Source organism: Octopus sinensis, linkage group LG7 (genome assembly GCF_006345805.1).
Source record: "Octopus sinensis linkage group LG7, ASM634580v1, whole genome shotgun sequence".
Lineage (NCBI taxonomy): Eukaryota > Metazoa > Mollusca > Cephalopoda > Octopoda > Octopodidae > Octopus > Octopus sinensis.
In genome coordinates this window covers 62,173,769-62,201,088 of record NC_043003.1, presented here as the reverse complement: position 1 = coordinate 62,201,088, position 27,320 = coordinate 62,173,769, and the positions used below count along the sequence as shown (strand labels likewise).

At 33.0% G+C, this 27,320-nt stretch overlaps 1 protein-coding gene and 1 long non-coding RNA gene across 4 annotated transcripts in view; one reads left to right on the top strand and one right to left on the bottom strand.

The window, feature by feature from the left end:
- LOC115214428 (meiotic recombination protein SPO11-like) overlaps positions 1–27,320 on the bottom strand; it is a 757,765-nt gene that overhangs the window by 469,783 nt on the left and 260,662 nt on the right. The window lies entirely within an intron of this gene.
- LOC118764261 lies at positions 5,860–25,814 on the top strand. The gene is made up of 3 exons (XR_005000062.1): positions 5,860–5,872; positions 7,262–7,267; positions 25,733–25,814. It is a non-coding gene; the product is annotated as an uncharacterized LOC118764261 (long non-coding RNA).

Below are 27,320 nucleotides of genomic sequence, written 5' to 3'. Positions count from 1 at the left end.
ATGTTGCAGCACTAATCTAACCTTAAGTATTCTATTATAGACTCTGACTACCTCGATTACCCTATCAACTTATTTCTCCTCAAGAAGTATAGCCATGCCCCTAACCCTGTCAGTATTTCCTGCCCAGAAAATCTTATACCTATGTTCTTTGCCTGTGAGGAATCTAGCAGAACTTCCTTTCCACCTTACATCTTGGATGCAGCACAAATCTACATGTCTCCATTCAAGCATCTCAACTATCTCACCAGACCTGCCTTTCAATGTGTCAATATATATATGTATGTATGAATATACATGTGTGTATACAAATACACATATGCATATATGTATGTATATGTCACTTTGCGTGGACATACTTGTCTAGGTGTAAATCTATTATATGTGTACATTTATGTCTGCTAGAATTGATATATCTATAACACACAGTTGAACTAAATTTTATGACAGTCAAACCTTAATGTACATCACAGAAAAACAATAGTTAGGAAGAAACAATGAAACTGCACCGAAGTTAATGCCCACTTTATTTCGTAGACATACTGATAACTCCCTTTCATATATATTTGCTTGAGCATTGTGTGTCCTATGTAAAATATGTCCCTTTTTTATGTAAAATGTGTTCCTTTTTTATAGCTTACCTCCACTATCTATACTCTACAGCTGCAAGCCATCTCCTCAATGTTTACTGCTACTATCACATGTTCTCTCTACCGATATTGCATTTCATAATTACATGTCTCATATGATTTGGCAACAAGTGCACATTATGTAATTTTTAATTTTGCTTTATGTAACTAACAATCACCTTATGTGAATAAAACGAACTGGTGTAATTAAATATCTTACAAAGAACCTCTCATGCTCTGGTTTCTCTTCTCATTATACTCTGTGGAACAATCAAACCTGGACTTAATAACATGGAATAAAATTACAATACAAACAAAAATTCACATAGAGTTTTTAATGCAGGTTATTTGTCAAGTAATCTGGAGTGTAAATTGCACTATATAAATATATATACTTTATATAACTGTAATAATGCATGACAGAAAATCCTACTGTTTAATAAAGGTTCACCTTGGGACAGACCAACCAAACTAGATGGCTTGTTTGATGAGATGATGAGAGTATTCAACAGCATGGACATCTGCAACCTCATAAGCCTCTTTATACTGGACACCTTTGGCACAAAATTGCTAGAATAACCTGGGTCATATCTAAATGGAAGTAAGCATTGCAAACTTTGCTTGCTCTATATACACCTTCAGCATAAAAGAGGCTATGCACTTCTGGTCAGCATGTTGGAAGAGTTATCAATACTGTCAAGTGCAACAGTCAACATGAAGTCTAAATCTTAGGCCACAACCATCAACATACTCCTCAGTGGTGTAAAAGTATAACCACTCTTTTTCCCACATTGAGTATTCTTTTCTTCTGACTTATGGTCAACTAACTGATAATGCCCACATTATTTTTGTAGAAATATATTAGAAAGAGAAATTATAGTTGAGTTTAAGTAAGAAATAATTCAACACAATATATCACGTAGCTGTGTTTAAAATACTGCAAAATGTTTTATTATCTATTTGTCAAAGTACAGACAATCCTAAAATATGAGTTAGCATTTTATTGTTTATTTCTCAATTCATCTTTAATAACATTCTGGGAAACTTTGAAATTGAGATGTGGAAGAGCAACAATATTGTTACTTGATTAATTTGCTTTGTTATATTTTCACCATGACAATATGAAATAAATAATGACTTATTAGAATTTTATTTTAATTTGTTCAAAAGTCTTCTATTGTAACTCCTGAAATAAGGAGTTTAGTTGGCTTCAAATTTAAAAACATGCAAAGAGAATTTTAATAATATTTGTGCTACATTAACAAGATTTCATAAATATGTATTAGAAAATTTGATCATAAATAATCTGGCATCTATTTTCTTCGCTGCTGTCTTGAAAAAAAAAGAAAATGGAGTATTGCATCCAAACCATCTATATTACAAACTAATACATTCAGATCGAATTCACTAAACAAGTTTGTTTTATAGAAAGATGGATTAAAACAAATTAGCACATATTGTTAAGATCATAAGCATTTCCATAAATGTTTGCATAAAATGCTGAGTCAGAAATATATATTATTGGTAAATTCCAAAAGAAGAAAAATGGCGCTAAGCTTAAGTAAAATATTTAAGCTATTTGTAACTGACTGGTAATTTGGCAAGAAAATGTTTTAAACCAGCAATAATCTAAAACTCATTATATTTTAAACAGTGAGATATAAAAATTCCTCATAAAGAGTAATAATATTATGTAGATCTAAAGGTACTAACAACATTAAGCTACATTATTATAAAATAGGGGTGAAGATAATTATAAATTGAAAATTTTAAACTAGCCAACAATAAATGACAAAGAGATGTCTTTTTTTTGTGTATATTTGCAGGAATTAATTATCAATAATGTGAATTAAGCTGCCTTTCACTCATACATGAGTGATAAGACAAAGTACCAGCCCAGTGCAGTGTTTGCAAAATACTTGGCCTTGTGTGTAAGTTAATATACAATATTATGAATGTGGATAATTTCATTATGAACACCACAATTAACTGTCAAAATGAAGAAATGACCACTTGTTAATTGCAGAGAACATCAGTTTTATCCATTTTAATTTAAAGACATGACTACATTTGTCATTTCCTTCATACTGCTGTATGAAAGTTGGCTAATTTAGCAAGATTTAGTGACTTAAGAGAAAGCTGGTAAATTAAAACTCCTTTATATTAACCATAGTTATATCATGAAAAATAACAGTGTAGATTTCATCTGAATTTGGTTTAGAAATTGATATGTAGTCTTAATTAAAGTTAAAAGAAATAGTAATTCAATAAATAGATATGTAATTGAATGAAACTCAAGTAATATAATAAATGTTATTGATTGAAAGCAGTACTGTGTGTGCACATGTGTCTGTGTGTGTTTCTCTGTGTGTTTGTTCATTCATATCTTTTAGTAACATTTATTTTAAATAAAATATAGTACAGTAATATATTTAAATCATTGCCTATATACTGTTAAATTTCTCATTATGTTTCTGCAACATTAAAATATTTCTATCTCCTATATATTACTATCATAGTTATTGTTGTTGTTATTGTTGCTATTATTATTATTATTGTTATTATTATTATTATTATTATTATTATTATTATTATTATTATTATTATTATCTTCATTATCATTTTCTTTCAATTCTGTTTCCATTTCTTGCCGAATGTCTTCCTGACACAATTATACAACATAACAAAATACTACAATGGCAAATAAAGACAAAATCATAACAACAAAATATATAAGCTGAGGGAGGGTGAAATAATGTCTTTAGGCTGATTCAATGGATTGTTGCTCTGGATCAACCTAGATAATACACATAAATTTGCTTTCCATGCTGGTATAGTTTGTGCTTGTTGCCATGGTTGGAGTCAGAACATATTTGAGAATACTGCTCTTTGAAAATACTGCTCACCTAGATGAGTCAAAGGATTGCATCTTGCTTATTTTGGACTTGGATTCTATGACTTGTTACCTTTCCAAACATTAAGCATTTTACATGGTATAGTGAGCACTTTATTGTAGCACCAGTGCTGGAGAGGAGCCATCCACTTTATCCACTGAGTAACATTCCAATGAAAGACACAATTAAGCATTCCAGAAAGCCAAAAATTTATCAGCACTAAAGTATTTTCTGGTTCTGAAGTGGAAATTTAGTCTTTGAGATGTAACCTCAGCAATGCTACATATGTGACAACGTCAAGAGAGATCATCAATTGTAAGGTTTAACATTTGTAGCAACTTTCAGATATCTAATTGTATGTTGTTCTTGTACATGGATATTGTGATGCAAATTTGTTTTATTGATATATGCTGTGATTGTGTCCTGATAATGTCAAAGGAATCTTGATTGCAATTTTCTTGCTGACAGATGTTGTTATTGTTGGCAATATTTTAGGAAATGTTTAGGTAGCATTTAGATGATGATGCTAATAGTGACTGTGTGTGTGTGTGTGGGGGGGGGGGTTATGCATGTGTGTGCATGTGTGTGAGTGTGTGTGCAAAGTTAAGGGAAATGGTAAGGGTCTTATCGTCTATATTAGAGTGCATGCTGTTAAATGAGACAGTGAATGGATTTGCATTATTGACAGTATAGAGTAATTACAGAAATAATTTCATTATACAGTTAATTTTCAAAACTGTAATCTTAATGCTGATCTTGATTCCTTTATCTTAATTTTTTATAGTGTATTGATGCAGACATTTATAGATACTGGTTTAATCACTGAACAACTGCACAAAATAACTTTCAAAATACATTTCCCTAACAACATTGTTTGGTATTCTAATCACTTACAGTTTTCAAATCACAGTCTTTGCATGTCTATGATTTCAGAGTAATTACAATTAGAGTACTAAATGATTTTGACACCATTATTGTCATTTTTTGAAGTTTATATCTTTTCCATCAAACAGCTATCTGAAACTCATGTTTATACATATTACCCATTAACTTCCTACTCCCTTATGACTAAATTGTCACTAAAGTATTTGCCATGTATGCATATTTATAAAATGGTATCTTGAAGCACACACATAAAGCTAAGAACAATGGCATATAATTATTGGATAGAAAAAGTCAAAGGCTGATATTGTTAATGGTTTTATGGCGCGCTTTGAGATATACTATTCCAGAAAAAATAAATTCTCTCACAATAAATAACTACACACTGTGTACATGTGCGCACACACACACACACACACACACACACACACACACACTTCCAAGAATTAAGGAATGGAATAGATAAAATCCAGGCTACATATGTTTTATAGCAAAATGGTAAATAAATATCCAAGGGAGGTGTATACCACAGGCTACCCTTCAGGCTAAGGGTATCTTAATTAAATGAAATTTACATTGTTGTTAAGAGGCCCATGTTAACACATGGAAGGTTCAATCAGAATGGCACACAGTTATCACATTACATTGTCATTAAGGGGCCCATGTTAACACAGAATACTCGAGCATTCAGATCGAATCCTCCATGCATTAACATGGACTTCCTAACAACAATGTACACTTCATTTAATCAAAATACTCTTGGCCTGAAGAGTAACCTGCGGTATACACCTTGCTTGGATAGTTACCACTTCTGAGGTTCTGCTCACTAGGTAAACATATGTAGCCCAGATTTTATCTGCTCCATTCCTTAACACTCGGATTTTTATTCACAAACCTGGCAATCCTGGCTGCCTTACTGTGAAATATACAATAATCTTTTGTGGCTTATTGTTCTTTGAAACAGAAAAAAATCCATTTAAAGAGAAAAGTTAGGCATAAAAGGCATCAGATGTAGTGTTAGTATGGTTATGTGATGTGTATGGATGTGGACAGTAGTGTGAAGAAGTGCTGATCTCTAACAGGGGAGGGAACCTGGTGAAGAGGTAGACCCAAGAAGACATAGGATGAAGTGGTGAAGCATGATCTTTTAACCAGTGGGACTCATAGAATGATCGAAACCATTGGCAATATACTGTGCTTGAGAAGAAGACCCATCAAGCTGAGTGAAGTCATAGCCATGGCAGATACTGTGTCATGCAACTCACATCCATGCTGGTGGCATGCAAAAGCATCCATTACACTCTCAGAGTGGTTGGTGTTAGGAAGAGTATCCAGCCATAGAAACCATGCCATATCAGATTGGAGTCTGGTGCAGTCCCCCACCCACCCAGCTTATCAGCCCTGGTCAAACTGTTCAACCAATGCCAGTGTGGACAATGGACATTAAATGATGATGGTGATGATGATGATGTATATATATACACATATATATATATGTGCATGGTATCCAAAAAAAAATGTATACACAATTTAGAGAGTAAACTGTGCTGGTTTGGATGTAGACTGCTGCATAAAAAAGTACCAATCACTTAAAGTAGGTGGAATGCATGGAAGAAGGAGATCAAGAAGACATGGGATTAAGTACTGAAGGCCGATCTCTGAACACTGGGCCTTCTTAAGGAGATGACAAAGGACTGAGCTATCTAGCACATTGCTGTAATCAAGAAGATCTGTCCACCACAGCAAAATTGCTAATGCTCCCCTCCCAGCTAAAAGGTTTTTACCTTGCAAGAGCCCTGTGCTAGTTCCATGTAAAATGCCTCTATAGCAGTGCCTTGTAGAAAATTACCTGTGCCAGTGCCACATAAAAGGTACTTATGCCAGTGCCATAGTAGTTACTGAATGGTGATGCTTATCATCAAAAAAGATTAATTGGCCTTTTATTTTGATTGTACTGTGACTAGTCACATTTAATTTGACTTCCTGTTGCAATCTGTCATGCCAAGCATTTAAGATGATTTTGAAGGTGTGATGTTTTATTCCCGGCAAGATAGAGCACCCATACACTGCCATAGTAATGCAAAGGCCTACCTTTATGAGATTTTGCTATACAGGTGGATTGGATGATGAGGCTCAGTAGAACATACTCCATTTTTACTGGACCTCACCCCCACTAAACATCTTTTAAAACGATATCTAAAAGATAAAGTTTACAAAACAAAATTAGTAACAAACGATGAACAGAGGGAACCCATTGAAAGAATGCACACAAATACTGAATAAAATGTTTCTTGACATTTGCAATTCAATTGCATTATCAGTACTGAATGGATCATAACAGTCGTCGGTTTGAAAACAAGCATTCGTGCATAAAAATAAAATTCTGAGTAGACCTGGATGAAGCACAATTTGGTTTTGTCCCCAGAAGTAACACCACAGATGCAATCTACTTGTGAGGCAACTGCAGGAGAAATATCTGGCTAACAATAAACTTGATTTGAAGAAAGCATTTGACAGGGTACCATTCTCAAAACTTTGGTAGGCTTGGAGCAAACTAGGTGTATATTAATGGCTTGTGTGAGTAGTTCAAGTTATGTACAAGGATACAGTAAAGTGAGAGAGAATAGTAACTTAATGGTGAATTTAGCATGAAGGTAGGAACTCAAGGTTCAATCCTCAGTCCTCTCCTATTCAACATAGTCCTACAATCCATCATTGAGGAGACTGATTGCCCATGAGAACTCTTATATGCTGATGATGCAGTTATCATAGCTGAATCTGTTGGGGAATTAGAGAAAAAATTCCAGGCATTAGAAGCTAAACCTGGATTGAAGAGGCACTAAGAGAAACCTGGCCAAGATGAAGGTTTTAGTAAGTAGGAAAAAAGACAAGACCATGGTACTTTCAGAGAAATGGCTTGTGTGATAAGTAAGAAAAAGCAGCTATTTAACTCCTTAGATTGTACTCAATGTAAGCCATAGACATACAAGAAATGTAGTGGAATCACTGGCAGACAATCCAAGAATATAAGTTTCATATGTGATAAATGCAGTGGAGCATTATCTACAAGCACACCTGAAACTGAGTACCTTAATTGCTCAAAATGGTTTATATGAAGTAATTGATAGCTTTTGTTATCTAGGACATGTAATTATCAAGTGGGTGGTTGCTCTGAAAGTATAGTAGCTAGAGTAAGAACTGGTTGGAAAAGTTGAGGGAGCTACTACCACTGTTGACAACAAAGATTTTTTCCCTACATCCCCTCATTCTACCCATACAATCTTGCAAATCACCCACCCATTTCTTCTCAGTCTGTGCTTTGTTGGACCATCTGGACATCTCAACGGTATTATCTCTCTCTGGTAGCTTCTACTGATCATTTACTCTTTCTCTCTTCCTCTTTATCCTTCTAAATGTGAATAGCCTTTGGATTCCTCTACAAGAACATGCTCTGCTCCCCACTTTTTCATAGTAATTTCTTTCTCCCTAAGTATGAAGCTGACTCCTACACCTCTTTCATAGTTTGTATTCTGTGTACTGTATGGTGACCTCAATAGTACTGGTAGCATGAAAAAGGCACCCATTCCATGATGTGAAGTGGTTGACATTAAAAATAACATTCTGCTGTAGAAACCATACCAAAACAGACATTGGAGGATGATGCAGCCTTTGAATAAACTGGATTCTGTCAAACCATCCAACCCATTCCAGCACTGAACATTAAATGATAATGATGATAATAATGATATACATATATCATATGTATATATATATATATATATATATATATATATATATATATATACTCGATAGAGTGTTAGTACTTTGAGAGAAAAGTTGGACCTAAGAAGCATCAGATGTGGTGTGCAAGAGAGATGACTGCACTGGTATGGCCACGTGGTGAGACTGGATGAGGATAGATGTGTGAAAAAGTGCCACACCCTAGCGGTTGAGGGAACCTGTGGAAGAGGAAGACCCAGGAAGACCCGGGATGAGGTGGTGAAGCATGACCTTCGAACATTGGGCCTCACCAAGGCAATGACTAGTGACTGGGACCTTTGGAAATATGCTGTGCTTGAGAAGACTTGGCAAGCTCAAGTGAGACCATAACCTCATAGCCTATGCCAGGGGTGTAACCAGCCCACTTATGCATGCTTTTCCTTCATTGGACACTAATCTCTGCTTGCGAAGACCTGTTGAGGCAAGTGAAATCGAAATCAATGACTGGCTTCCATGCTAGTGGAGCGCTAAGAGTATCATACAAGCGTGATTGTTGCTAGAGCAACAAGCTGGCCTCCGTGCCAATGGCACGTAAAAAGCACCATTCGAGCATGATCGTTACCTGCGTCACCTTAGTGGCACTTGTGCTGGTGGCAAAAGAAAAAACATTTGAGCAAGGTTGTCGTCAGTGCCGCTGGACTGGCTCCTGTGCAGGTGGCACATAAAAAGCACCATCTGAGTGTGACCACTGCCAGTACTGTCTGGCTAGTCCTTATGCCTGTGGAACATAAAAGCACCTACTACAAACTCGGAGTGGTTGGCATTAGGAAGAGCATCCAGCTGTAGAAACTCTGCCAGATCAGATTGGAGTCTGGTGCAGCCATCTGGTTCGCCAGACCCCAGTCAAATCGTCCAACCCATGCTAGCATGGAAAGCAGACGTTAAACGATGATGATGATGATATTTCAAGACAAACACAAAATCAAATATTGATATTTTGAATGCATTTAATACACACATCTACTAATTTATATAAGATACCCTTACATAGTGCTACCTTTTTCAGTTGGTAGTTCAAAATATAAATGGTCAACAAAAGTTTGCTTTATTTATAGCACTTGGAATGGTTATAGAAAACCTGCTTTAAAGCAGAGAGGAAGACATGATATAGGAAAAAAGGAGATAGAAGGGGGAAAAGAGATAGAGTAGGAAAAATGGGTAGTAAAAGTAAAAGTAGAGATACATATGAAGAGGATATGGAGAATTTGAGTACATAAGTAAACAGATAGATAAATACCTGATTAAACGGACAATATATCTGAATGGCAGAGATTAAATAGAAAAAGAAAAAGAAAAGGAAGAAGAAAGAGAAAAATATAAATATAAAAAAGAAAAAAAGAGAAATGTGAAAAAATAAAGTAAAAAAATGGACAGAACACTTTTCCTTCTTTATTTCCTTTTCCCCTTCCATAACCAGGCACCTGGAAGAGGGTTATATGAAAAAAGAAAGAAGAAAAAGAAAATGGGGAGCCAAAATATAAGATCAAATTTATAGTAAAGTTAAATTAAAAAAAAAAATTTTTTATGTTAAATAGTTCAGATCATGTCACTTGGAGTGTGTTTGGCCACATTTGCAATGTCACTGTCGTCTCACTGTTAAAAGTAAACTAGGCAATGAAGACTCATACACAGAGATCAACTCATATGCATGAACATAAATGTGCATGTGTGTGTGTGTGTGTGTGTGTGTGTGTGTGTGTGTGGTGTGTGTGTGTGTGTGTGTGTGTGCGTGCGTGTTTGCATGTGAATGCACACACACATTTAAAACATATTAGTGAAGTAACAAGGCATGTGAATAGATGCTGCAATATAGACTTTAGATAAGCTGAAATATGGCAAAGATGGGCTTAAATGATATAAAGTATAAACAAAATAAAGTAAAATTAAGGTGGACTGAGACATGACAAGGTGAAGGTAAGTGAATAAAGAAAGTAGTTTCATGGAAAATGATGCAAAATAAGATTTGAAAATACGATCAGATATATTAAAAAGAAGGTAAAAAAACATATTGAAGTAAGTATAAAATAAAAGGTAAAGAAATTTTTGGAGAGTTTGTTTAATGGTGTAAGAGACTTACTTCAGACATTGATTGTTTTAAGGGTATATATAATAATGACAAGGTCACAGATTTTGCAATACCATATATAACAGAAATAACCAAAGAAATTGATAAAATTGAGAAATATCAAGACCAAGCCAGAGTTGGAGAGATTGTGGAAGGTTAAGACAACAGTTATTCCTGTGGTAATTGGTGCACTTGGCACAGCACCCAAACTACTACTTAAGACATTGAAAGATATTGGAATTGAGACTTGCATTGTTGACCCGCAGGAAAGTGCAATGCTTAATTCTGCAATGTTCCTAAGAAAGATTCTTGAGACTTGAGGAAACTTGTCACTAAACTTTAAGATAACATTGTTGTTAATTAAATTAGCATGTAATAACTTTGGAATGAAAAAAATATAAAACTGAAACGTGAAAATTATAAGTTAAGTACATTCATTAATAAAACATAGTAATTATGGAAAGAGACAGGGAGATGAAGATTTGTAACTCTAATAAAAATAAACATTTTGTTAGAAAATTCTGAAATTTTAATGTATGCTTGCAATTACTTAACAATTTGTTGCATTTGCTTTAACATGTGTTCCTTTTAAGCTAATAAAATTCCCAGACTTCATGTAGGCAGAGTACCTTCTTGGTAGAGTTTCACTATGGTTACCATGAAATAGTTAATATGGCAAACAATATTCTTGAATTTTAGGGAGGAAATATATCTAGCAATGAGGAAAATTTAAATTAAGTTAAGGTATGTCAATGGATAAAAATTCTCCTCTTAACTGGATTGTCAATCCAATGTAAAAGCAAATAGTTTAATCCATAGCAGCAACACACTTGTGTACTACGTTCCCATGGGCACAATCTCCATCCAATTGACAATCCTTCTTCTTAGAACATTTATGTTCATTGTTAAGGAATCTGAGTGACTATTTAGAACACCCAGTCTGTATTATGTAATTCAGGTGTAATCGAGTTGTTGGCTTATTTACCAAGTACATTAGTAGGAGAAGTAGGTGTTAGATTATTAATTTCAAGATTTCTTGGGTTGATAGTATCATTTGATAGTCCTGTCACAGGTTTCGCTTTAGGATTCTTTCTTTTGTGAACTTAATAATTAGGCAGAGAACATTGAGAAACTATATAAGACTGTTGACTAAATAATGGTAAATTGCTAAAATATTTTCATATTTTATTTCTATAAGAAACTGCTATAAGTACTTCCAGACTGTGGGTAGCAGAATATGGAAGTTTAACAGTTTATTAAAATTCCATAATATGAGGAGGGAAATTTCTATCCAGAAATTCCTAAAAGACTTTTAGAATCAGAGTTTTAATATTATTGGTGAAGCAAGGATGATACCAGATTTTACACTTTGTAAACTTTTTAGAACTACTCTTAATTTGATATCAAAGTAGTGAAACCAATGTCTAGGAAGTTACCATTTCCAGTTGGCTATCATTTTAATGGCTTCTTTTCCATACTTGCATGAGTTGGGTGGAATTTATTGAGATAGATTTATATGGTTAGATGCCCCTGTTGTTGGCAAAACTAATCTGTTTCCAAGCAAGCTAATATTTTGGCATGGCCAAACATGTTCTCACAGAATATTGGAAATGAATGACACTACTTGTATTATAGAGGCAATCATTTACAAGTATCAAGCCATATCAAGACAAGAAGATACAAGCATATACACACTTAAGCACATGATGGGATTCTTACAGTTTCTGTCGATTAAATCACTCAAAAGGCTTTGGTCAGCTAAATTTTATAACATTAGAACAAAGAGAGTACCTACGTGACTGAAAATATGAGCAGTTTTACTTCAGTAAAATGACATATAAAATATATTTACCAAGTTATTTTTAAATCTAGGGAAATAATTTTTTCATGAAAACAAAATGTACCAATTTATTTCATATTCATTTTCAGTACTTTATCTATGAAGCCCATATTACTTTTGCTTCATTTTGAATATACCAAAAAAATAATCAAAAGTCATTGTCTTTATTTTGTATTATTTTCATAGCTATTTCTATTAGATAAAATTGCTTCGCATTTCCTACCTTAAATCATTTCTATTTTTGTTTTAATTTACAATATTGATCATCTTTGTTAATTAAAAAGGAGATAATATACTTATTTTATATTTGTTTCCATTTCTGCCATGTAAGATATTTCTAAAATAAGCATTTTAAAGACAGGGGTTCCTCTGGCTATTAAAATAAAGAAATTGTATACCTTAAATAATTTTACCCTACTAACCATCCATAGTCATATGAAATGTATTTTTATCACAATTCTTTCAATCAATATTTTTGTATTAAGCTTAATTGTAATATTTAGACTTAGTTAAATACAAATAGCCATATAGTTAAGAGAATAACAATATTACTATTATTTGTTCATGTTTTGCATTTCATATGGGCAAGTTAGGTTTTATTAAGATCTTATCTTGGAAGAAATCCTGGTCTCAAAATTTCATTTAAAGCTTAATGCAGAAGATACTGTTTAAAAACACTTTGAATGCTTTTAGACTGTCTTAGATTCTCCACTTTAAATTCTAGCATGAGTCTACTGAATTTAATTTTATCTTTTGCACCCACAAAATGCTTGTAACAGTTGATAATGGAATTAATTATGTCAAACTAATTGTTTAGTTTCCCAGTGATACTGAATATACAGAGGAAAATGTAATAGAAGAGATGATGAGGAGGAGGAGGAGGACAATGATAATAATAATGACGATGATATATGGTGTGTACATATGTATACTTAGCAATGGAAATGATTGCTGATATGACCATACTGAACATCAAGCAACACCGAAACATTCAGGATCTATGCTAAAAGGTAATGTTATAGCATTTTAAAATATATACCTCAGTGATGAACTTGCAGTTAGCTTTGCATGTAAGATTATTCAAACTAAGAACTATCCCACATTCAGTATAGTTGAGACTAAATATTTTATTACTGAACTGTAAGGAAAATGTAGGAAACCTAAAAAACATTTTGTCTTTTTTAATGAATGATGCTTATGTTTCTAAGCTTCTTACTAAAGCAACTTGGACTATAGTTTCTTTTTTATTGAGTCATAAGAATAAAATGGCAATCATTTGTTTTTAAATTCTCTTTTAATGTTTAAAACATTGGTTTGTATTTGAAACCAAGCTGATATGTCAGTATTCTCAGCATTCATTTTAATCAACTAATTCTATTTTCTCTAATGGTGATCATTGACAATTTCAGAAATTTACAGCCAAAAGTTAAATCATGAGAAGAATGATTTTATTTACTTAGGAAATTCATAGTGTCATGCTCTCACATGTATCCTGTTCTTACTTTAAGTTATGAAGTTAAATCATTTTATGGAAGATTTACATTAGAATATTAAAAGGTTTCTAATTAACTGCTTTTGTGCCACAACCTAGTCAGAGCTAATTGAGAGTATTCAACAACAAATTTTATCCTTGCTTTTTTCTAGATTTCTAAGATGAATAGGCTTTCCCAGCTACACTATAACTATCTATCAACTATACATATAAAACTGTCTCTGCTGCTACAAGTTGTCTTCTGCTTTATATTTATATTTTTAGCATTTTACATCACTTTAGTACTTAATATAATATATGATTTTGATAATTACAATTCTTTTTGGTATGCTTTTACATTCCTAAGCTTATTACAGTATTTTCTGTTATTGTTTAGCACTTAGGCACCTCAGATTAATGAAACTAATACAATGTTGACCATCAGTCAATCACATAAGTGCAATCCACAGCATTTTGCTTCCTCAAATACTCCATACCTCCATTTCCAGGACTATGCTGTACCCTCCAACATAAAGTTATTTATTGTATAAGGTTCAGCATTGCAATTTGGATAAGATGCTATCTCTTTGTTGTTCACTCTGTTTTGGTGTCACTGAGATTCTAATGACAGTTACAGCAAAGGCAGTTGGAATGGACCTAGTTGGAATGCAACAATTGCTGTTTCTGTGCACTTTTAGGTTATGTGTATTCCAGCATAGTGTTTGAGATTATTAATGCAGTTGCCACTTTTGAACATATGGTTCTTATATTTGTCCAGACTAAATGGAAGGGAGATTATTCATCCAATGATGTTGATTTTTGAAGTTCTGTAGATGTATACTGGTATCTGTGAATAACTATACGTGTAGTGGCAACAAAAGATATTTTGAGCTTCAGGTAATAAACAAGCCATATTTTTATAAAGGTGGTGTCTGCACTTTCTTTGGTTCTACTTTGCATATCATTAATAGCATTCATGTGGATATTGGTAACTAACACTTCCAGTTACAGTCCTTCATGATTTCTTTTCTCATTTCCTCTCAACCACTCTCTAAAATCCCCAACCACCAGCTAGTAATTCATCATTTTTTGTTCTCAATAGAGAACATGTATCTTAACTCAGCTTTCACAAGTAATCCTCTGAAGTAATCATCAGTGAAGGTAAATACACTGTCACTAGTTTGTTTCACTTACAACTCCATACTCTTGACAAAACTGTCCATGTTGACATAAACAGATTCAAACTGAATATTATTAGCATCAATCTTCTCAGTCTAGTAGAACTCATAAATTCCATGAGTAATATTCCTCTTCAGGTGACAAATCAATGAGGAGAAAAAACCAGAACTCATATTTGGAATGATGCTAACTAAATTTTTCTCTCATCTAAATCAGGTTTTCCTTCATATTTCTTACCTTAGTAGTTAGCAACTAGTGTGCTTCTTGGATGTTGAAAATGTGTATAAGTGTATCAATACTCATAGTGTATAGCACTCTGAATCCCAGAAAGATCAAAGAACATTTAACAATTGTTATTATTTTTGCTGATTATCCATGGGTTAATTCTGATTGAGTAAACTTATGATCAAAAGCATTCCAATTGTAATCACTAAGTCTTTTTAGGAATATGCTACATTATTCAATATGATTTTTCTCTTTATTTAAGATGATGGGTGCACTTTGAGAAAGATTTGGTTGTATTTCAAACATAAAAGTTCCCTTATTATACAATATAAGTTGTTGTGTTGCTGAGAAATCCCAGTTAGCATCTGGAGCAAACCTAAAGCACAGATAGTAGTAAAAAGTAAAAGGAATTCTTCAAATTCCTCATGCTGTTTCACTCAAAAACAGATTGCAACAATCATGGCTGGTGTATATGAAGGTACTGCATGATACACATAATGAAGAAGGACCAAGATTCTCAGTTCTTTGACATATTTGACCTAAATATTTGTAACACTAGCTTCAAGAAACTGGAAAACACTTGGTCACCTGCTACTCAGTTGAACAGAAAAACCAAATAGATTTTATGACTCTATTTTTATTGCCAGCCCCGTCTGGCACCTGTGCTGGTGGCACGTAAAAAGCACCCACTACACTCACGGAGTGGTTGGCGTTAGGAAGGGCATCCAGCCGTAGAAACATTGCCAGATCAGACTGGGCCTGGTGCAGCCTTCTGGCTTCCCAGACCCCAGCTGAACCATCCAAACCATGCTAACATGGAAAGCGGACGCTAAATGATGATGATGATGATGAACTCACTAGAAAAAGGGATCGATAAATCTTAGTGAATACCAAGTATTTTCCCAATGAAGAATATGCCACTCAGTATAGACTAGTAGTCAACATTAGAGCTACTCAGAAACACAAAACAATATAGAGAAGAAAGCTATAGCAGTTGAAAGATCCCTTTGTTAGCTCTAGGTTCAAAGAAGCATTAAGTGAAATGTTTATCAAAAAGACAAAACAGAGGACTATAACATATAAACAGCTAGGAGTTTCTGTGAGACATCCTGCTGTGAGCCACAAACCAATTGTGTATGGGGCAATTTCTAGCCAAGCAGAAGGTAACATGGTAGTGAAGTAGAACAGAAAAAGGAGACCCTGGGAAATAAATGGAAAATGAAAGAACAGGAACAATATTAGACAACTAGAAGAGAAGGTACATGCTGAGCATACCAAACAAGAACAAAAGAAGCTGAAAGAAGAGGTTTCTGTTATAGAAACAAAATGAGTGTGATATTCCAGATCAGTAGATAATATAGGATGACTTTATAGCTTGAGATTCCAGATTAGTAGATCATATAGCATGCCTTTTTATTAAAATGACATCTATATTTTGCAAATATATTATATTTCGTTTTTGGATTTTCTCCCCAGACACAACAGAATATATTATATTTTAAAGAATAATTTTGAAGTAGAATATTTTAAATATAGAATAATTTTTATAAGAGCATATTAAATGGAAAATAAAACTTGAATTTCCTTCCAAAAAAATGATTAAATAATAATAACGCATTAAAAAATTTGAAACTACCAATTTTATAAGTTATGTGCATAAACATTATAGATAATTAATTATTTGATTATTAACAGCATGGTATTCAAATACAATGATCTTTACTCACTAATCCACTACAAGTCATTTCTTTCTCTTGGGGGGGTTATCAATACCACCAGCCAGTTTACTCATTAAATATCTCTTGTACTTTATTCACATTTTCATTTTTTCCCCATGAGGCAGCACAATTTCAATATATTTACTAAATGCAGCGTAACAATCATCACTGCTATGAGTAGAACATTGCAATTCATTTTTATATACATACGAGCATCATATTAGAAATCTTGGCTGTCATCTTTCATATCCAACAAGTCCATTCCACATAATTTTAACATAATCTATGAAAACTCCAAGCAGATGTTCATCCCTATTGCTCTACATTTTTTGCACTTGAAATTTTTATACATCATCTAGCACAAATGCCAGAGCTTTACAGGATTTTATCAGATGAGTATGTTCTAAATTTTTATTGGGAAATCTCTATAGGCTAACGTTTATAATAACAAAATTCAAAATTGAAAAAAGAAAAACAATATTTAAAAACTTCAACTGTGGGAAGAAGTTATTAGAAAATGTCTTAAATGCAATTACTCCAGAGTCAATGATCATTGTCTCAGGTGAAATGCCAGGTCTTTGTTTTTTTGATAACTCAAAGGATTTAACTTTCAGCACCAATTTTAGCATAAGCAAAGAAACAATAAAAGAGCCATACAGAAAGTGAATGGTATATAATTGATTATCATCTGAAGCAAGAGCAAATTTTCCATCATTTTGGACAAGCCAGTCTAGATTTCTTTGCAATTCAGAAATATAAAAAATATTTTCATCATCCTCTTTTAATAAAACTTCTTCTCTGGTTGTTTTATGCTGCTTGTCTATTTGCCCTTTACTTTCTTTCTGTGAACCATCTATATTAAAACTTCTTTTTTTAAAGATTACTAGCAGCTTATAGTGAAAAGTTCTGTATCATACCTTGGATGACAGTCAATGTCTGCTTGTCCAGGTAAGCAAGTTTTTCCCATATTTTAGACACTAACTTTTCCACTTCAAATGCTCACGATCGTGGTCAATTGGTTGGTTTTGAATTTCCTTTACATCAGTCAACATTTAGCTTCTACATATCAAGTACTTGTCACATCTCCTGTATTGTTAACTGTCTTGTCGCTCAAATATGAAAAGCCATTAAGAATTATCTTATATTTTCCTCTTCTACTCAACACATATTCCATCTCAGCTATGGGCAAAAATAATCAATATCAAGCAGATACGGGAAGACATATTTGTACCATGTTGTCTATTGGTTGATCTGAAGTTTTGATGTCTACACAGTTATATTAAACAACAATCACAACTCACATAACTGATGACAAAAAAATTATTGTAAAAAATAATATACTTAGGAAATTATTCAATAAATGTTTTGATAAAAAGTCATTTCAATAAAATGTCATTCAATGAACAGTCATTTTATGCAAAGTTGTGATTCCTGTGGATCTGAATCAGGTTAGTGGAAAGAATGTATATGATGATAGCATCACACTCACTCTCACAGGTAGCAAGGAGGAGGGAGGAGGTTTGGAAATGTTACTACAAGAGGTTGCTGAATAAAATGACAGTGTAAAGAAAGTAAAAAAGGCCCAAGTAGATCTAACAGATGAATCAACTTTTGAAATTGACAGCAATATGGTTGAAATGGCCATTAAAGATGTGAAGGTATGAAGGCAGGGGAAAGGAGCCTGGCCATCAGGGATAACTGTTGAGATGCTAAGATATCGAGCCAAGTAGAACATAAACAAGAGACAATAACAGAATTATATGTTAGTCCCTTGCAGAATGAATTAGGCAGTGGAACATTTCTTATTACTGGAATAGCAGTGTAATCATCGTCATCGTCGTCATCGTCGTCATCATCATCATCATCAACTACTACTACGAGGACAAAGAAAAAACTACAGATGCTGCAGACTGATTGACCAAGTTATGAATGTAATAGAAAGAGTTATAGCATAATTGACTAGAAAAAAAATTAAATATTTAATTTGGAGTTGTGCCAGAACATGCTATCATTGAGTCTCCTTCGTTGGAAAACAATTCCTGGAGAAATTCTCTGCAAAGAGTTTGCAGCTTTTTGTGAATTTGATGGAGGCCTGTAATAGGGTGCCATGCTCAGTAATCAAGTAGTTGATAAGTATACTAGATGTAGATGAATGACATTTGAGAGCCATGTAAGCCATGTACAGAAATGTTATCAGAAAGGTAAAAATTTGGCCAAAAGTTTAGAGTGCAGAAAGATGACCATCAAGGTTAACTTCTCAAACATTATTATAGTACTCTGACCCTGGTTGTCTATAGGAACTCATGTCAAAGAATGAAAATTTTATTTCTAGCTTTTCTACTTTTACTTTTAGTTTATTCTTTCATATATAAAAATTTCTCATACATTCTTCAGTTATTAATGGTAAGGGTTTAAACTATATCCAATAGTGGGGCTCTTGGTACAGAAGTTCCAGGTTTTCATGAAATATGGAACCACGTCTTAGCCATTATTGTTCCCAGCTCTGCTCTGACTCAGAGTAGTAGTACCTGTTAGTGTTCTAGCTACTAGTTAACAAGCATATGTACTACCCGCTTCAAATCCAAGCAACATTTGCTCTGATAATCAGTGTTGACTTCGTCAGTGAATCCTTGGCAACAGTCAGCAAATGATGGCAAGATGAGTTGCTATGGATCACACTATCCCAAAATGTGTATGCATGTGACTGGGGACCACATGTGAATTTGTATTCCCACTAAAACTAAACATGAACTCTAGACCATAACAAAGAATGATGACTATGGCTATGGCATCCATGCTGTCTGATATGCTTACTCTTCCAGTGGGGCATTTGTTAAATCAGGGCTTCAGACAGAAGTATTATTTCATCCGCTGGAATGTTAGGGCCAACTGCCAGGTGAGGTCATCATTCATGAAGGATATAATGAACTCATTGGTTGGAACCAACTCAACCCAACCCAAATGAATGCTATTGCATGTACAAGTGTCTCTTATGGTTTAGAAATTCCAGATGCAAAGGCAAAACCAAGAATCAGTAATTAAACAAAGCTATCAAAGGTAAATTGTTTTAGTTAACCAGAAAGAAGACACTACTTGCCATCTGTGAACTAGCCAAGTTTCATGTCCAGAGAAGGAGTAAGTTGGAATTCCAAAAGATATAGTCTATGTAAACTATAGGTGCACAAGAGTTGCAGTGTTTCACAAGTAGGCTGACAGATAAGTACTTCATACATAGCAGATTTATGAGAAATTAGAACGAAATAAATTCTTTCAAAAGCTCAGTGGATTCCTTAGATATAGTTGACAACTTTTGTTACATAGGAAGTGTGTGCTCTGAAAGGTAGAGTGAAATAAAGTGGAATAAGTTGAAGGAACAACAATTGCCTCTGCAGGCAACAAAGAGCATATATGTCTGAGTGATGGATAGATTGTATGATTTAATGAATGTGTATAAAGTGTGACAGTACACTGTACTGAAACATGGATACTAAATGCAGAGGATGTGCTAAGGTGGTAAAGAAATGAGATGAACATGCTCTACTGGATGTGCATGAAGCACAGAATGCATATGTCAATAGACAATATGAATATATGTAGGATTAGATGCGATGTGCAGGTACAGACATGTGGGGGATTGCAGTTCTGTAAAGAAGTGATACAAACTGAAGGCCAAGGAAAGGAAAAGTGGAAGTGGGTAGAAAGAGGGGGAGAAGAAGAAGAAGAAGAAGAAGAAGAAGAAGAAGAAGAAGAAGAAGAAGAAGAAGAGGGGTTCATTGTTGCTACCTTGATTGTTATGAATAGTGTATTATCTTCCTTAGGTAATTTTAAGATGAATTTTCATTTTACACTGAAACTGAAATTTGAAAATTGATAAATAAAATAAATTATTTAATGTTCCAATATATTTAAATCTAAACTATATTAACAGGAAAATTCATACATAATTCCATAAAGATCTAAGAACTTACATAAGTAAATAATACATAAAAGTCAAATACTTTATTTATATGATGTAAGAATGGATGTTCAGCTGAGATTAAACCAAAATCTTTAATAATCTATATACTAATCCTAAAAGTAAAAAAAATTCAATCCATGTTAACTTTGAGGAGGGGATATAAAATAGGTGAAAGAGATACAGAGTCATGGGTCTGAATGAATGAGATGTAAAATTTGATATATGATATAAAGCAATGGTATCTAGTCTATATGCATTGACATTTAACTTATTTTCAGTTTTCCTATCATCATAGAAAATACAATAAACAAAAAATGACTCACAAAAGAGAAGAAATTCTTTCTAAAAAAATGTATGCAAAATTGCTATCCTCAGTGATTTAGAGAGGATAATAATCAAATCCATATATTAAGTTCTTTGTTGTGAGGCTGTCCTTTGCAATGAAATAAATTATCTCACAAGAGAAATGCAAATTTATATGATGAGGTTACATTATTACTTTAATGTTTGAGGTACAAGTCACTTGCAAATGATTTTCAAGAGAGCACAAAATTATTATTGTTCTGCTTTTTCAGTAAGGTTAAGCATATTCCTTTTGAGACAAGGAAGCAAAGGAACAAATGAATTTTTTCAAAAGAAATTGAGAATGATAAAACAACAATGTAGAAGAAAGGATTTTAATCCTGAAATATTCATGAGGTTGAGAAGTTAAGAGCAAGTGAAGTTAAACCTAATTCTAAAAGAAAAAGTAAAGAAAAAATAATTTTGTTACTAAAGAAACTAATATTCAGAATAAATTATATTAGCTTTTAAAGCAGCAAAGATTGAATAGCATTATATTTAAGAAGAGAAGGCTTGCAGACAATGCTTATGATAAAAAAAGTAAAAACACACAATATTAATGTTCAAGAGATAAGAGCAAATTGTGCATGAAATGTTATCATTTCTTCAAGCAAAACTTAACTAATTTCATAAGATATGCAAATAGAAAAAATAGCAATCAGTTAATAATAATGAAAACCTATCCAAATGCATTAAGATTTCCAAAATATTAAAAATATGTTTTATGCTAATGACATTAAACAGTATTGAAAACGTGAATGTAATCTTTTTCATTGTGTAATGAAGTTCATTAAACTTGTTGTAGTTTTACTTATTTCTATATTTTAAACTTAATTTCTAAATATTTTAAAGGAGCTTTTCAGATCTGAAAATAGTTATTAGTATTACCCTCTACTTGAAGTAGGTCTTGCAAAACATAATAAGTAAAAGTAATATTCTAAAATAAAGGAATATAGTTGATTTCTATTACATGAATATTTAATCTGACACAAAACAAAATAAAATGCTTTCATATTTAAAGGATATAACATTTAGTTATTTAATTTTTAGCAACTAAATTAGATATTTTAACACTAGCTTTATTAACTTTAAATCAATTGTTTTGACTTGAAAATATTTAGATTCATAAATTAATGTAAAACATATAAGCTGATATATCAATTTACTAGGAGCAATATAGGTCACAACTGTCCAAATGTAAATTAAAAGACAAGATGATGGACAGAGAAATTTAAGAATAATACTTATTTTATTTTGATGTATATGCAATAATAATTTTTATCTAATACTATGCAAAATGAATACATATAAATATACCTATGGCAATGACATAAGGTTAACATAGATCTAAGAAATCCTGAGTTTATTAGAACAGTTTGCAAAATGTAGAGGATTAACAAACTGAATAATTCATATAAAATATATTCAAAGGTTGACTTTAAATTATTTAAGCTTTCTCTAATGTAGGATTTCCTATTTCTGGTGGGGAACTTTGTTTGATTGTTTGTTTTTAATTTCTGTACTTCCATTTTTGTACAGTAAACTGCTTAAACCTTTATGTAATATTTAGAAATATCATTATCTTTTGGATAATACATACTTTAGTATCAGATTTTAAAAAATAAAACAAAAGTAATAGAAAAGCCAAATAAATAAAAAGAGAGAATGAAATATAAACCTCATTAATCCATTGCTCACAAACAATTTGCTTTTTCAATAGAAATAAGAAAATCTTTATGAAAAATCATTAGATGAAACAAGTTTAAAATATCTGTGAGAATATAAATAATTAGGAAAAAGAAAAAATTCTGGTTTAGAATGGAAAATATAGAAAAACAGTTTAAAGAATTACATGAATTAAAGATGTTATAATTTATATTCATTTTCAATTCCTTGATGATTGTCAAGAAAATACTGATAAAATAACTGAATAAATAATTTTCAACATATGAAGATTTAAAGTTATTGTTTTGGAATTATATTTAAAAAAACATGGTACAAGTAATCTTTTACAAATAATTTTTTTTAGAAAACAAAAATTTTTTGAAGAAAACCTGAGTGGTTCTACTACACTCGTCTGTTACAATATAATGAATTTCCTCAATGCTTAATAGGATATTCCTAGATCGCATCAGGTTCAAAGTTGTTAATAATTGACATTTCAGTCCCCTTTATATATTGCAGCTAAAATTGTTAATTAAAGAAAAGATTTTGAATTTTAATGCTTTTATAAATAAATTTCAGACCAATTAAAACTCTTCCTTGAGAGATTACATAGGATATGTCTGAATATAGTATATCTTAACTTCTCAAACTTAGATAATCTTTTTAGGTCTAACCAAATCCCATTTTCCCACATCTTCTCTGATTATCATGAGTGCCATTGTCATAACACCTAGACACTTTCTCTCCAGGAACATGTTTATTCACAAGTTCACAATGCTATAGATTACTTCTTTATGATACCTGAAATATCTTTGATGTGAAACATTTTGTCAACTCACATTTGCTCACTTCCAGAAGTTATAAACCTTCAATGCTTATTTTCATATTTTACTGGACTGCAACCAATTTTCTCACCCAAAGTTTCCACTTAGCCTCAAGAAAAGAAATCCTTTATTTCCTAATCCTTTTCAGTTATCTCTAGTAAGTCCATTATTCATACTTTAGCTGGAAAAGTTTGGCTAGAAAGATGTCACTTAGTAGAAATATGAGTGATTTGCAATCAGTATCTTATAGACAACTGCTGTGAGCTACACATTAGCATCTGGTACATTTAAAGTTCTGATTTCCTTCTAGTAAGCTAGAAATCTTACAATATATATGTAAAGCCAATATGCTGCATTACTGACATCATACTGAGCTCCTACTTCTAACCTAAATCTTGCGTAAAACCACATCTCCTACCAGGTTTGAGAAACTTTCTGTGTCCTTTGACATTTTTCAAGAAAACAGTTTCTAAACTGTGTAGTAGCCTCAAGATTCACCCATTTTTATTTATGATCCATAGATATATATTTCATAACCTAAACTGGTTTAATACTTTGGTAGATGCAGTTAACATCAATGCATCAATGCAGATAATCTATTGAAGTAGTATCTAAATTTCCATTAACAAATATCTTCTATTTTGAATATAAAGTGTACAGCACTGCATGCACACATAAACCTACACGAGTTAAAATTACTACTGCTAATGAAGAGAAGATCCTTGCAAGATGAGTCTGCATTGCAATCAGTTGTTGAAAAATGTAAATTATCGCTAATAATATTGTTTCTCCATTAAAAACCTGAAAACTTATACTGTCATAAGAAAATATTACCATTGCAATTCCTCATTTGAATTAAGTCTTTCTAACTGGTGTTGATCCTAGTTTAGATATGTTTTCTTCACTAACACAAGGGTTGCTTTACATTAATCTAGACATGTTTTTTTCCCCTAGATTTTTTTCTCTCTTAATCTGTTTCCTCTCCTCATTTCTTTCTGCAGGAAAGTATAAGCTTGAAATGTTGAAGCCTTTTTCCATTTTTTCTGAGCGTCAAACTAATACTTATAGTGTCCTCTCCTGACTCTCTTTTTTTTTTGTATCATATATATCAATGACCCATCAGATCCTGTCAAATCAACCAACCCATGCCTGCATGGAACATGGAAGCTAACTGATTGTGGTGATGATGATGATGATTGATAGATAGATAGATAAGTATATACATACATGCACACATTCATACACACACACATATATATATAAACTTATCCCAAAATGTCAATCTTAACTATTCATTATAATTAAATTGTTTTTTCAAAAATAAACCAATTATTCATATCATACCTAAACAGAATTCTCAAATCACTCATCAGCTGTTGCAAGCCTATCTCTGCCAAATAGATCAAAATGCTTATATGAGGTTCTAAGGCATCTAACATCAAATGAAATAGCAGTACAAATGAAGCTCTTGAATCAAGATAGTGAAAAGCAAAACTATTGGAGTAAAACAAGATAACAACCATACTAAAAATCCAATTAAAGAGAGATGTAGCTACCCTATGGGCATACATGAAAACTCAACTTTTGCCTTTCTTAAATGACCTACATATTCTTAACAATTCAAGCCATTACACTTCTTGTTAACATTTCTTCCACAAGACTTCAATATTTTCCAGTCAACCATTACCTGATATTCCAAGTCTAGGTCAATAAATCTCAGATGATTTCAACATAACAAAAGTGATATTAGAAATAGTTCTGATTCTATTTCCTACAGCATAACCATAAGAAAACATCATTCAGATGTAGACACATAAAAGGGATGATTGGCTTATTTTTTTATGACATGCCGGGATGGTATATTATCAAACAAAAATAACTCTTTGATCCATGGTTTACAGAACAGCATCTCCCTATATCTCAACTTGATGTTCAAGACATTGTATTCGTAATTCATGGCCCAATTTCAAACCACCACTCAGCATGATGGATGCTTTCAGTGGAACCCACTGAGTTGTATGCATTACAGCCAGCTTTCCCATTTGAGAATACCTTCCTTTTATTGGTCTTGTCCTTTCCTCCTGATTAAAAAACATTATTTAATCCTCACATTATATTCTCACTCACATTTCAAGAGATATTGCTGGCTGCCACAGGGACATGCCTACATATACAAGAACTTTGGGGTTACAAGAACAGACAAAATACCATTCTAAACAAATTTTCCATTATGAATAAGAACACTATTTTATATCATCCAAAGTGATACCAAAAAGTTCCTGAACTAATTATGTTTAATAAAAAATAACTTATTTACTTAAGTTTTAAAATCATCTCCTTTGAAACAGCCACAGGCCCAACTCTCGTCCTCAATATGAAGGATGGGTCATCAGTGGCACACTGACAGAGATTTTGATAGACTTTAAGGTGATGTCCTTTCTGATCAGGTGGAGGACAAACTTGGCAGAGATATGTTCAATTCAGATGTTACGATTGCCTGCACTGACCTATATGACAGACCAACAACATCAGCAATGTTGCTGACTGTCTTCCAACGATCCTCAAGCACAAACTGATGAATTTTCTCCACATTTCTGGGGGATGACACTCATAGCAGGTCTTCCAGATTGCACATCGTCTTCCAGGGATGTTCTTCCACATTTGAGCACCCATGCCACTCGAAACATTGTGTATGACTCATTGCCTTGGTGTTGTAAGCTTGCTGAAGCATGCTCAATGTCTCTGTAACAGACATTGGTTCTTTGTTCCAGCTTTCTGTCCAAGACAAAATCACAGACTACAGCATACACATGATCACAAAAACACAAATTTCACAACTTGCAAAGTAAACATAGCGATGTCACTCAGCACACTGCCTCATGAAAGTCACTGCTAGCTCTCACTGTGTGTACAAGTGTGCTGCCATCTGTTGGCATGCTAAAGAGAACTAGTCCAGAAACATTTTGATACCACCTTGTACATCATACATAATGTCACAACCAGACATCATTATTATTATTATCATCATTATCATCATCATCATTTAACGTCCATCTTCCATACTGGCATAAGGTGGATGGTTTGACAGGAGCTAGTAAGTCACAGAACTGCACCAAAATCCACTGTCTGTTTTGACATGGTTTTTATGGATGGAAGCCCTTCCAAATGCCAACCACTTTACAGAGTGGATTGGGTAATTTTACGTGGCACCATCACCAGGAAGATCTGCTTTGCGATGGTATTTACAGTTAGATGCCTTTCCATGTGCCAACCAGTTTACAGTGTGGACTGGATGTCTTTTACATGGCACCAGTACTGGCAAGGTCACCAAATAACTTACAAAGCAAAGAACTTTTGAGAGGGGTGAGGGTATTGGAGGAGGTGACTTTGTGCCAAGTGATGAGAGGTTAGAGCATGAAAGAGGAACACACACAGGTGTCTTGCTGTAGAGAAAATACATTGTTACGTCAGTCAATGGGAAAGAGCAAGAGAGAGAGAGAGTGAGAGAGAGAATTATGTAGAATAAATCATATCCATCATGAACAATATCACTTCTACCTGAGTTCCAAATATTTCATTTATAAGCTACTACAGATTATAATCCATCCAAAACTTTTTACATCATATCTATATATGTACACACATAACAATCATTATAAGCTATATAATAAAATCAAATTACTCAAGTTCCATGAATAGTAATACACCAATTAGAACCAGTAAAAATTTGCAAATAATCGCAAACATAGACTGCTTCATAACATCTGATAATTCCAGAAAACTCATTATACTCAACATAGAAAAAGGAATAAGGAAGAGAAAGAATTAAAATATACTTAAGATCTAAGCAA